Below are 11085 nucleotides of genomic sequence, written 5' to 3'. Positions count from 1 at the left end.
GTGAGTGACTTTGGTGAGTGAGTGGTGAGTGAGTGGTGAGTGAGTTGGTGAGTGTGATGGTGAGTGTGATGGTGAGTGTGATGGTGAGATGGTGAGTGACTTGGTGAGTGAGTGGTGAGTGAGTGGTGAGTGAGTTGGTGAGTGTGATGGTGAGGATGGTGAGTGACTTGGTGAGTGAGTGGTGAGTGAGTGGTGAGTGAGTTGGTGAGTGAGTGGTGAGTGTGATGGTGAGTGAGTGGTGAGTGTGATGGTGAGTGAGTGGTGAGTGAGTGGTGAGTGAGTGGTGAGTGGTGTGGTGAGTGAGTTGGTGAGTGATTGGTGAGTGAGTGGTGAGTGTGATGGTGAGTGAGTGGTGAGTGAGATGGTGAGTGAGTGGTGAGTGTAGTGGTGAGTGAGTGGTGAGTGTGATGGTGAGTGAGTGGTGAGTGAGTGGTGAGTGAGTGGTGAGTGACTTGGTGAGTGAGTGGTGAGTGAGTGGTGAGTGAGTTGGTGAGTGTGATGGTGAGTGTGATGGTGAGTGTGATGGTGAGATGGTGAGTGACTTGGTGAGTGAGTGGTGAGTGAGTGGTGAGTGTTGTTGAGTGAGTTGGTGAGTGAGTTGGTGAGTGAGTGGTGAGTGTGATGGTGAGTGTGATGGTGAGATGGTGAGTGACTTGGTGAGTGTGATGTGATGGTGAGTGTGATGGTGAGTGTGATGGTGAGTGTGATGGTGAGTGTGATGGTGAGTGAGATGGTGAGTGACTTGGTGAGTGAGTGGTGAGTGAGTGGTGAGTGTGTTGGTGAGTGAGTTGGTGAGTGAGTTGGTGAGTGAGTGGTGAGTGTGATGGTGAGTGAGTGGTGAGTGTGATGGTGAGTGAGTGGTGAGTGTGATGGTGAGTGAGTTGGTGAGTGAGATGGTGAGTGAGTGGTGAGTGTGATGGTGAGTGAGTGGTGAGTGAGTTGGTGAGTGTGATGGTGAGTGAGTGGTGAGTGAGATGGTGAGTTGGTGAGTGAGTTGGTGAGTGAGTGGTGAGTGTGATGGTGAGTGAGTGGTGAGTGTGATGGTGAGTGAGTGGTGAGTGTGATGGTGAGTGAGTGGTTGAGTGTGATGGTGAGTGAGTTGGTGAGTGAGATGGTGAGTGAGTGGTGAGTGTGATGGTGAGTGAGTGGTGAGTGAGTTGGTGAGTGTGATGGTGAGTGAGTGGTGAGTGTGATGGTGAGTGAGTGGTGAGTGTGATGGTGAGTGAGTGGTGAGTGTGATGGTGAGTGAGTTGGTGAGTGAGATGGTGAGTGAGTGGTGAGTGTGATGGTGAGTGAGTGGTGAGTGAGTTGGTGAGTGTGATGGTGAGTGAGTGGTGAGTGAGATGGTGAGTGAGATGGTGAGATGGTGAGTTGGTGAGTGAGTTGGTGAGTGAGTGGTGAGTGTGATGGTGAGTGAGTGGTGAGTGAGTTGGTGAGTGTGATGGTGAGTGAGTGGTGAGTGAGATGGTGAGTGAGATGGTGAGATGGTGAGTTGGTGAGTGAGTTGGTGAGTGAGTGGTGAGTGTGATGGTGAGTGAGTGGTGAGTGAGTTGGTGAGTGTGATGGTGAGTGAGTGGTGAGTCAGATGGTGAGTGAGATGGTGAGACGGTGAGTTGGTGAGTGAGTTGGTGAGTGAGTGGTGAGTGTGATGGTGAGTGAGTGGTGAGTGAGTTGGTGAGTGTGATGGTGAGTGAGTGGTGAGTGAGATGGTGAGTGAGATGGTGAGACGGTGAGTTGGTGAGTGAGTTGGTGAGTGAGTGGTGAGTGTGATGGTGAGTGAGTGGTGAGTGAGTTGGTGAGTGTGATGTGAGTGAGTGGTGAGTGAGATGGTGAGTGAGATGGTGAGACGGTGAGTTGGTGAGTGAGTTGGTGAGTGAGTGGTGAGTGTGATGGTGAGTGAGTGGTGAGTGAGTTGGTGAGTGTGATGGTGAGTGAGTGGTGAGTGGAGATGGTGAGGGTTGAGATGGTGAGACGGTGAGTTGGTGAGTGAGTTGGTGAGTGAGTGGTGAGTGTGATGGTGAGTGAGTGGTGAGTGAGTTGGTGAGTGTGATGGTGAGATGGTGAGTGACTTGGTGAGTGAGTGGTGAGTGAGTGGTGAGTGTGATGGTGAGTGTGATGGTGAGTGTGATGGTGAGTGTGATGGTGAGATGGTGAGTGTGTGGTGAGTGAGTGGTGAGTGAGTGGTGAGTGAGTGGTGAGTGAGTTGGTGAGTGTGATGGTGAGTGTGATGGTGAGTGTGATGGTGAAATGGTGAGTGACTTGGTGAGTGAGTGGTGAGTGAGTGGTGAGTGAGTTGGTGAGTGTGATGGCGAGTGTGATGGTGAGTGTGATGGTGAGATGGTGAGTGACTTGGTGAGTGAGTGGTGAGTGAGTGGTGAGTGAGTTGGTGAGTGTGATGGTGAGTGTGGATGGTGAGTGTGATGGTGAGATGGTGAGTGACTTGGTGAGTGAGTGGTGAGTGAGTGGTGAGTGAGTTGGTGAGTGTGATGGTGAGTGTGATGGTGAGTGTGATGGTGAGATGGTGAGTGACTTGGTGAGTGAGTGGTGAGTGAGTGGTGAGTGAGTTGGTGAGTGTGATGGTGAGTGTGATGGTGAGTGTGATGGTGAGTGACTTGGTGAGTGAGTGGTGAGTGAGTGGTGAGTGAGTTGGTGAGTGTGATGGTGAGTGTGATGGTGAGTGTGATGGTGAGTTGGTGAGTGACTTGGTGAGTGAGTGGTGAGTGAGTGGTGAGTGAGTTGGTGAGTGTGATGGTGAGTGTGATGGTGAGTGTGATGGTGAGATGGTGAGTCACTTGGTGAGTGAGTGGTGAGTGAGTGGTGAGTGAGTTGGTGAGTGTGATGGTGAGTGTGATGGTGAGTGTGATGGTGAGATGGTGAGTGACTTGGTGAGTGAGTGGTGAGTGAGTGGTGAGTGAGTTGGTGAGTGTGATGGTGAGTGTGATGGTGAGTGTGATGGTGAGATGGTGAGTTACTTGGTGAGTGAGTGGTGAGTGAGTTGGTGAGTGTGATGGTGAGTGTGATGGTGAGTGTGATGGTGAGATGGTGAGTGACTTGGTGAGTGAGTGGTGAGTGAGTGGTGAGTGAGTTGGTGAGTGTGATGGTGAGTGAGTTGGTGAGTGTGATGGTGAGATGGTGAGTGACTTGGTGAGTGAGTGGTGAGTGAGTGGTGAGTGAGTTGGTGAGTGTGATGGTGAGTGATTTGGTGAGTGTGATGGTGAGTGTGATGGTGAGTGTGATGGTGAGATGGTGAGTGACTTGGTGAGTGAGTGGTGAGTGAGTGGTGAGTGAGTTGGTGAGTGTGATGGTGAGTGTGATGGTGAGTGTGATGGTGAGATGGTGAGTGACTTGGTGAGTGAGTGGTGAGTGAGTGGTGAGTGAGTTGGTGAGTGTGATGGTGAGTGTGATGGTGAGATGGTGAGTGACTTGGTGAGTGAGTGGTGAGTGAGTGGTGAGTGTGTTGGTGAGTGAGTTGGTGAGTGAGTTGGTGAGTGAGTGGTGAGTGTGATGGTGAGTGAGTGGTGAGTGAGTGGTGAGTGAGTGGTGAGTGTGATGGTGAGTGAGTGGTGAGTGTGATGGTGAGTGAGTGGTGAGTGAGTGGTGAGTGAGTGGTGAGTGACTTGGTGAGTGAGTGGTGAGTGAGTGGTGAGTGAGTTGGTGAGTGTGATGGTGAGTGTGATGGTGAGTGTGATGGTGAGATGGTGAGTGACTTGGTGAGTGAGTGGTGAGTGAGTGGTGAGTGTGTTGTTGAGTGAGTTGGTGAGTGAGTTGGTGAGTGAGTGGTGAGTGTGATGGTGAGTGTGATGGTGAGATGGTGAGTGACTTGGTGAGTGTGATGGTGAGTGTGATGGTGAGTGTGATGGTGAGTGTGATGGTGAGTGTGATGGTGAGTGTATGGTGAGATGGTGAGTGACTTGGTGAGTGAGTGGTGAGTGAGTGGTGAGTGTGTTGGTGAGTGAGTTGGTGAGTGAGTTGGTGAGTGAGTGGTGAGTGTGATGGTGAGTGAGTGGTGAGTGTGATGGTGAGTGAGTGGTGAGTGTGATGGTGAGTGAGTTGGTGAGTGAGATGGTGAGTGAGTGGTGAGTGTGATGGTGAGTGAGTGGTGAGTGAGTTGGTGAGTGTGATGGTGAGTGAGTGGTGAGTGAGATGGTGAGTTGGTGAGTGAGTTGGTGAGTGAGTGGTGAGTGTGATGGTGAGTGAGTGGTGAGTGTGATGGTGAGTGAGTGGTGAGTGTGATGGTGAGTGAGTGGTGAGTGTGATGGTGAGTGAGTTGGTGAGTGAGATGGTGAGTGAGTGGTGAGTGTGATGGTGAGTGAGTGGTGAGTGAGTTGGTGAGTGTGATGGTGAGTGAGTGGTGAGTGTGATGGTGAGTGAGTGGTGAGTGTGATGGTGAGTGAGTGGTGAGTGTGATGGTGAGTGAGTTGGTGAGTGAGATGGTGAGTGAGTGGTGAGTGTGATGGTGAGTGAGTGGTGAGTGAGTTGGTGAGTGTGATGGTGAGTGAGTGGTGAGTGAGATGGTGAGTGAGATGGTGAGATGGTGAGTTGGTGAGTGAGTTGGTGAGTGAGTGGTGAGTGTGATGGTGAGTGAGTGGTGAGTGAGTTGGTGAGTGTGATGGTGAGTGAGTGGTGAGTGAGATGGTGAGTGAGATGGTGAGATGGTGAGTTTGGTGAGTGAGTTGGTGAGTGAGTGGTGAGTGTGATGGTGAGTGAGTGGTGAGTGAGTTGGTGAGTGTGATGGTGAGTGAGTGGTGAGTCAGATGGTGAGTGAGATGGTGAGACGGTGAGTTGGTGAGTGAGTTGGTGAGTGAGTGGTGAGTGTGATGGTGAGTGAGTGGTGAGTGAGTTGGTGAGTGTGATGGTGAGTGAGTGGTGAGTGAGATGGTGAGTGAGATGTGAGACGGTGAGTTGGTGAGTGAGTTGGTGAGTGAGTGGTGAGTGTGATGGTGTGTGAGTGGTGAGTGAGTTGGTGAGTGTGATGGTGAGTGAGTGGTGAGTGAGATGGTGAGTGAGATGGTGAGACGGTGAGTTGGTGAGTGAGTTGGTGAGTGAGTGGTGAGTGTGATGGTGAGTGAGTGGTGAGTGAGTTGGTGAGTGTGATGGTGAGTGATGGTGAGTGAGATGGAGATTGAGATGGTGAGACGGTGAGTTGGTGAGTGAGTTGGTGAGTGAGTGGTGAGTGTGATGGTGAGTGAGTGGTGAGTGAGTTGGTGAGTGTGATGGTGAGTGAGTGGTGAGTGAGATGGTGAGTGAGATGGTGAGACAGTGAGTTGGTTGAGTGAGTTGGTGAGTGAGTGGTGAGTGTGATGGGAGAGTGAGTTGTGAGTGAGTTGGTGAGTGTGATGGGGAGTGAGTGGTGAGTGAGATGGTGAGTGAGATGGTGAGACGGTGAGTTGGTGAGTGAGTTGGTGAGTGAGTGGTGAGTGTGATGGTGAGTGAGTGGTGAGTGAGTTGGTGAGTGTGATGGTGAGTGAGTGGTGAGTGAGATGGTGAGTGAGATGGTGAGATGGTGAGTTGGTGAGTGTGGTGGTGAGTGAGTGGTGAGTGTGATGGTGAGTGAGTGGTGAGTGAGTTGGTGAGTGTGATGGTGAGTGAGTGGTGAGTGAGATGGTGAGTGAGATGGTGAGATGGTGAGTTGGTGAGTGTGGTGGTGAGTGAGTGGTGAGTGTGATGGTGAGTGAGTGGTGAGTGTGATGGTGAGTGAGTTGGTGAGTGAGATGGTGAGTGAGTTGGTGAGTGAGATGGTGAGTGAGTGGTGAGTGTGATGGTGAGTGAGTGGTGAGTGAGTTGGTGAGTGTGATGGTGAGTGAGTGGTGAGTGAGATGGTGAGTTGGTGAGTGAGTTGGTGAGTGAGTGGTGAGTGTGATGGTGAGTGAGTGGTGAGTGTGATGGTGAGTGAGTGGTGAGTGTGATGGTGTGTGAGTGGTGAGTGTGATGGTGAGTGAGTTGGTGAGTGAGATGGTGAGTGAGTGGTGAGTGTGATGGTGAGTGAGTGGTGAGTGAGTTGGTGAGTGTGATGGTGAGTGAGTGGTGAGTGTGATGGTGAGTGAGTGGTGAGTGTGATGGTGAGTGAGTGGTGAGTGTGATGGTGAGTGGGAGTTGGTGAGTGAGATGGTGAGTGAGTGGTGAGTGTGATGGTGAGTGAGTGGTGAGTGAGTTGGTGAGTGTGATGGTGAGTGAGTGGTGAGTGAGATGGTGAGTGAGATGGTGAGATGGTGAGTTGGTGAGTGAGTGGTGAGTGAGTGGTGAGTGTGATGGTGAGTGAGTGGTGAGTGAGTTGGTGAGTGTGATGGTGAGTGAGTGGTGAGTGAGATGGTGAGTGAGATGGTGAGATGGTGAGTTGGTGAGTGAGTTGGTGAGTGAGTGGTGAGTGTGATGGTGAGTGAGTGGTGAGTGAGTTGGTGAGTGTGATGGTGAGTGAGTGGTGAGTCAGATGGTGAGTGAGATGGTGAGACGGTGAGTTGGTGAGTGAGTTGGTGAGTGAGTGGTGAGTGTGATGGTGAGTGAGTGGTGAGTGAGTTGGTGAGTGTGATGGTGAGTGAGTGGTGAGTGAGATGGTGAGTGAGATGGTGAGACGGTGAGTTGGTGAGTGAGTTGGTGAGTGAGTGGTGAGTGTGATGGTGAGTGAGTGGTGAGTGAGTTGGTGAGTGTGATGGTGAGTGAGTGGTGAGTGAGATGGTGAGTGAGATGGTGAGACGGTGAGTTGGTGAGTGAGTTGGTGAGTGAGTGGTGAGTGTGATGGTGAGTGAGTGGTGAGTGAGTTGGTGAGTGTGATGGTGAGTGAGTGGTGAGTGAGATGGTGAGTGAGATGGTGAGACGGTGAGTTGGTGAGTGAGTTGGTGAGTGAGTGGTGAGTGTGATGGTGAGTGAGTGGTGAGTGAGTTGGTGAGTGTGATGGTGAGTGAGTGGTGAGTGAGATGGTGAGTGAGATGGTGAGACAGTGAGTTGGTGAGTGAGTTGGTGAGTGAGTGGTGAGTGTGATGGTGAGTGAGTGGTGAGTGAGTTGGTGAGTGTGATGGTGAGTGAGTGGTGAGTGAGATGGTGAGTGAGATGGTGAGACGGTGAGTTGGTGAGTGAGTTGGTGAGTGAGTGGTGAGTGTGATGGTGAGTGAGTGGTGAGTGAGTTGGTGAGTGTGATGGTGAGTGAGTGGTGAGTGAGATGGTGAGTGAGATGGTGAGATGGTGAGTTGGTGAGTGTGGTGGTGAGTGAGTGGTGAGTGTGATGGTGAGTGAGTGGTGAGTGAGTTGGTGAGTGTGATGGTGAGTGAGTGGTGAGTGAGATGGTGAGTGAGATGGTGAGATGGTGAGTTGGTGAGTGTGGTGGTGAGTGAGTGGTGAGTGTGATGGTGAGTGAGTGGTGAGTGTGATGGTGAGTGAGTTGGTGAGTGAGATGGTGAGTGAGTGGTGAGTGTGATGGTGAGTGAGTGGTGAGTGAGTTGGTGAGTGTGATGGTGAGTGAGTGGTGAGTGAGATGGTGAGTGAGATGGTGAGATGGTGAGTTGGTGAGTGAGATGGTGAGTGAGTGGTGAGTGTGATGGTGAGTGAGTGGTGAGTGAGTTGGTGAGTGTGATGGTGAGTGAGTGGTGAGTGAGATGGTGAGTGAGATGGTGAGATGGTGAGTTGGTGAGTGAGTTGGTGAGTGAGTGGTGAGTGTGATGGTGAGTGAGTGGTGAGTGAGTTGGTGAGTGTGATGGTGAGTGAGTGGTGAGTCAGATGGTGAGTGAGATGGTGAGACGGTGAGTTGGTGAGTGAGTTGGTGAGTGAGTGGTGAGTGTGATGGTGAGTGAGTGGTGAGTGAGTTGGTGAGTGTGATGGTGAGTGAGTGGTGAGTGAGATGGTGAGTGAGATGGTGAGACGGTGAGTTGGTGAGTGAGTGGTGAGTGTGATGGTGAGTGAGTGGTGAGTGTGATGGTGAGTGAGTGGTGAGTGAGATGGTGAGTTGGTGAGTGAGTTGGTGAGTGAGTGGTGAGTGTGATGGTGAGTGAGTGGTGAGTGAGATGGTGAGTGAGATGGTGAGATGGTGAGTTGGTGAGTGAGTTGGTGAGTGAGTGGTGAGTGACTTGGTGAGTGAGTGGTGAGTGAGTGGTGAGTGAGTGGTGAGTGAGATGGTGAGTGAGTGGTGAGTGAGATGGTGAGTGAGTGGTGAGTGAGTGGTGAGTGAGTGGTGAGTGAGTGGTGAGTGAGATGGTGAGTGAGTGGTGAGTGAGATGGTGAGTGAGTGGTGAGTGAGTGGTGAGTGAGTGGTGAGTGAGATGGTGAGTGAGTGGTGAGTGAGTGGTGAGTGAGTGGTGAGTGAGTGGTGAGTGAGATGGTGAGTGAGTGGTGAGTGAGATGGTGAGTGAGTGGTGAGTGAGTGGTGAGTGAGTGGTGAGTGACTTGGTGAGTGAGTGGTGAGTGAGATGGTGAGTGAGTGGTGAGTGAGTGGTGAGTGTCTCTCACCACGTGGTGCTGCTGCTGCTGGTGGTGGCCCCCCCAAGTCGCCCCCCTCAGGTCCAGGCTGGAGGTGGGGGCCGTGCGGGAGGGCAGCCCCCCACCAATGTAGCCCCCTACACAGTGCTGGTGGGGGGGTGGTAGTGGGGGGGTGGTAGTGGGGGGGTGGTGGGGGGGTGGGGGGCGGTTAGTGGGGTGGGGGGATGGTGGTGAGTGGTGGTGGTGGTGGTGATGGTGGTGGTGATGGTGGTGGTGGTGATGGTGGTGGTGGTGGTGATGGTGGTGGTGGTGGTGGTGATGGTGGTGGTGGTGGTGATGGTGGTGGTGGTGGTGGTGATGTTAGTGATGTTAGTAGTGATGTTAGTGATGTTGGTGATAATGGTGATGTTAGTGATATTAGTGATTGTACTGATAGTAGTGATGATGATGGTGATGATGATGATGGTAGTGATGTTAGTGATGGTGATGATGGTGATGGTAGTGATGTTAGTGATGGTACTGATAGTAGTGATGATGATGGTGATGATGATGATGGTGATGTTAGTAGTGATGTTAGTAGTGATGTTAGTGATGTTAGTGATGGTAGTGATGGTAGTGATGTAAGTGATGGTGATGGTGATGATGGTGATGGTGGTGATGTTAGTGATGTTAGTGATGTAAGTGATGGTGATGGTGATGATGGTGATGGTGGTGATGTTAGTGATGTTAGTGATGTAAGTGATGGTGATGGTGATGATGGTGATGGTGATGGTAGTGATGTTAGTGATGTTAGTGATGGTAGTGATGTAAGTGATGGTGATGGTGATGTTAGTGATGTAAGTGATGGTGATGATGGTGATGGTGGTGATGTTAGTGATGTTAGTGATGTAAGTGATGGTAGTGATGTTAGTGATGGTAGTGATGTAAGTGATGGTGATGATGATGGTGATGATGGTGATGGTGGTGATGTTACCTTTGGCAGGCTAAGACTACCCACGTGAGTTGCTGTGAGGTGGTGATGGCGGTGGCGGTGGGTAGCGAGCAGAGCCCCCTGGGACAGAGTCACCCTGCACACAACAACAACAACAACACAACAACAACAACAACACAACAACAACAACACACACATACAACAACAACCATCACCACAACAACACACGCAACAACACACACACAACAACACACACAACAACCATCACCACAACAACAAGACACACACAACAACAACCATCACCACAACAACAACATCCACAACAACACACACACAACAACCATCACCACAACAACACACACAACAACAACCATCACAACAACACACGACAACAACCACAACAACAACAACCATCACCACAACAACACAACAACAACCACAACAACAACCATCACCACAACAACAACACACACACAATAACCACAACAACAACAACAACCATCACCACAACAACACACACAACAACAACAACAACCATCACCACAACAACACACACACAACAACCACCATCACCACAACAGCAACAACAACAACCATCACCACAACAACAACAACAACCATCACCACAACAACACACACAACAACAACCATCACCACAACAACACACACACAACAACAACCATCACCACAACAACACACACACAACAACAACCATCACGACAAAAACAACAACACACAACAACAACCATCACCACAACAACACACACAACAACAACCACCACAACAACAACCATCACCACAACACACACACACACATACAACAACCATCACCACAACACACACACACACATACAACAACCATCACCACAACAACACACACAACAACAACAACCATCACGACAACAACAACCACAACAACAACCATCACCACAACAACACACACACATACACAACAACCATCACCACAACAACAACAACCACAACAACAACCATCACCACAACACACACACATACACAACAACCATCACCACAACAACAACACACAACAACAACCATCACCACAACAACAACCATCACCACAACAACAACACACACACAACAACCACAACAACAACAACAACCATCACCACAACAACACACACACAACAACAACCATCACCACAACAACACACACACAACAACAACCATCACCACAACAACACACACACAACAACAACAACCATCACCACAACAACACACACACAACAACAACCATCACCACAACAACAACAACCATCACCACAACAACACACACACAACAACCATCACCACAACAACAACCATCACCACAACAACACACACACAACAACAACCATCACCACAACAACACACAACAACCACCATCACCACAACAGCAACAACAACAACCATCACCACAACAACAACAACCATCACCACAACAACACACACACAACAACAACAACCATCACCACAACAACACACAACAACAACCATCACCACAACAACAACAACCATCACCACAACAACACACAACAACAACCATCACCACAACAACAACAACCATCACCACAACAACACACATACAACAACAACCATCACCACAACAACACACAACAACCACCATCACCACAACAGCAACAACAACAACCATCACCACAACAACACACACACAACAACAACCATCACGACAAAAACAACAACACACAACAACAACCATCACCACAACAACACACACAACAACAACCATCACC

The sequence above is a fragment of the Petromyzon marinus genome, assembly GCF_048934315.1.
Source record: "Petromyzon marinus isolate PM22_M1 ecotype Great Lakes invasive population chromosome 75 unlocalized genomic scaffold, UKy_Petmar_22M1.pri1.0 chr75_unloc.1, whole genome shotgun sequence".
NCBI lineage: Eukaryota > Metazoa > Chordata > Hyperoartia > Petromyzontiformes > Petromyzontidae > Petromyzon > Petromyzon marinus.
Note: the sequence above shows the minus strand (reverse complement) of the source record.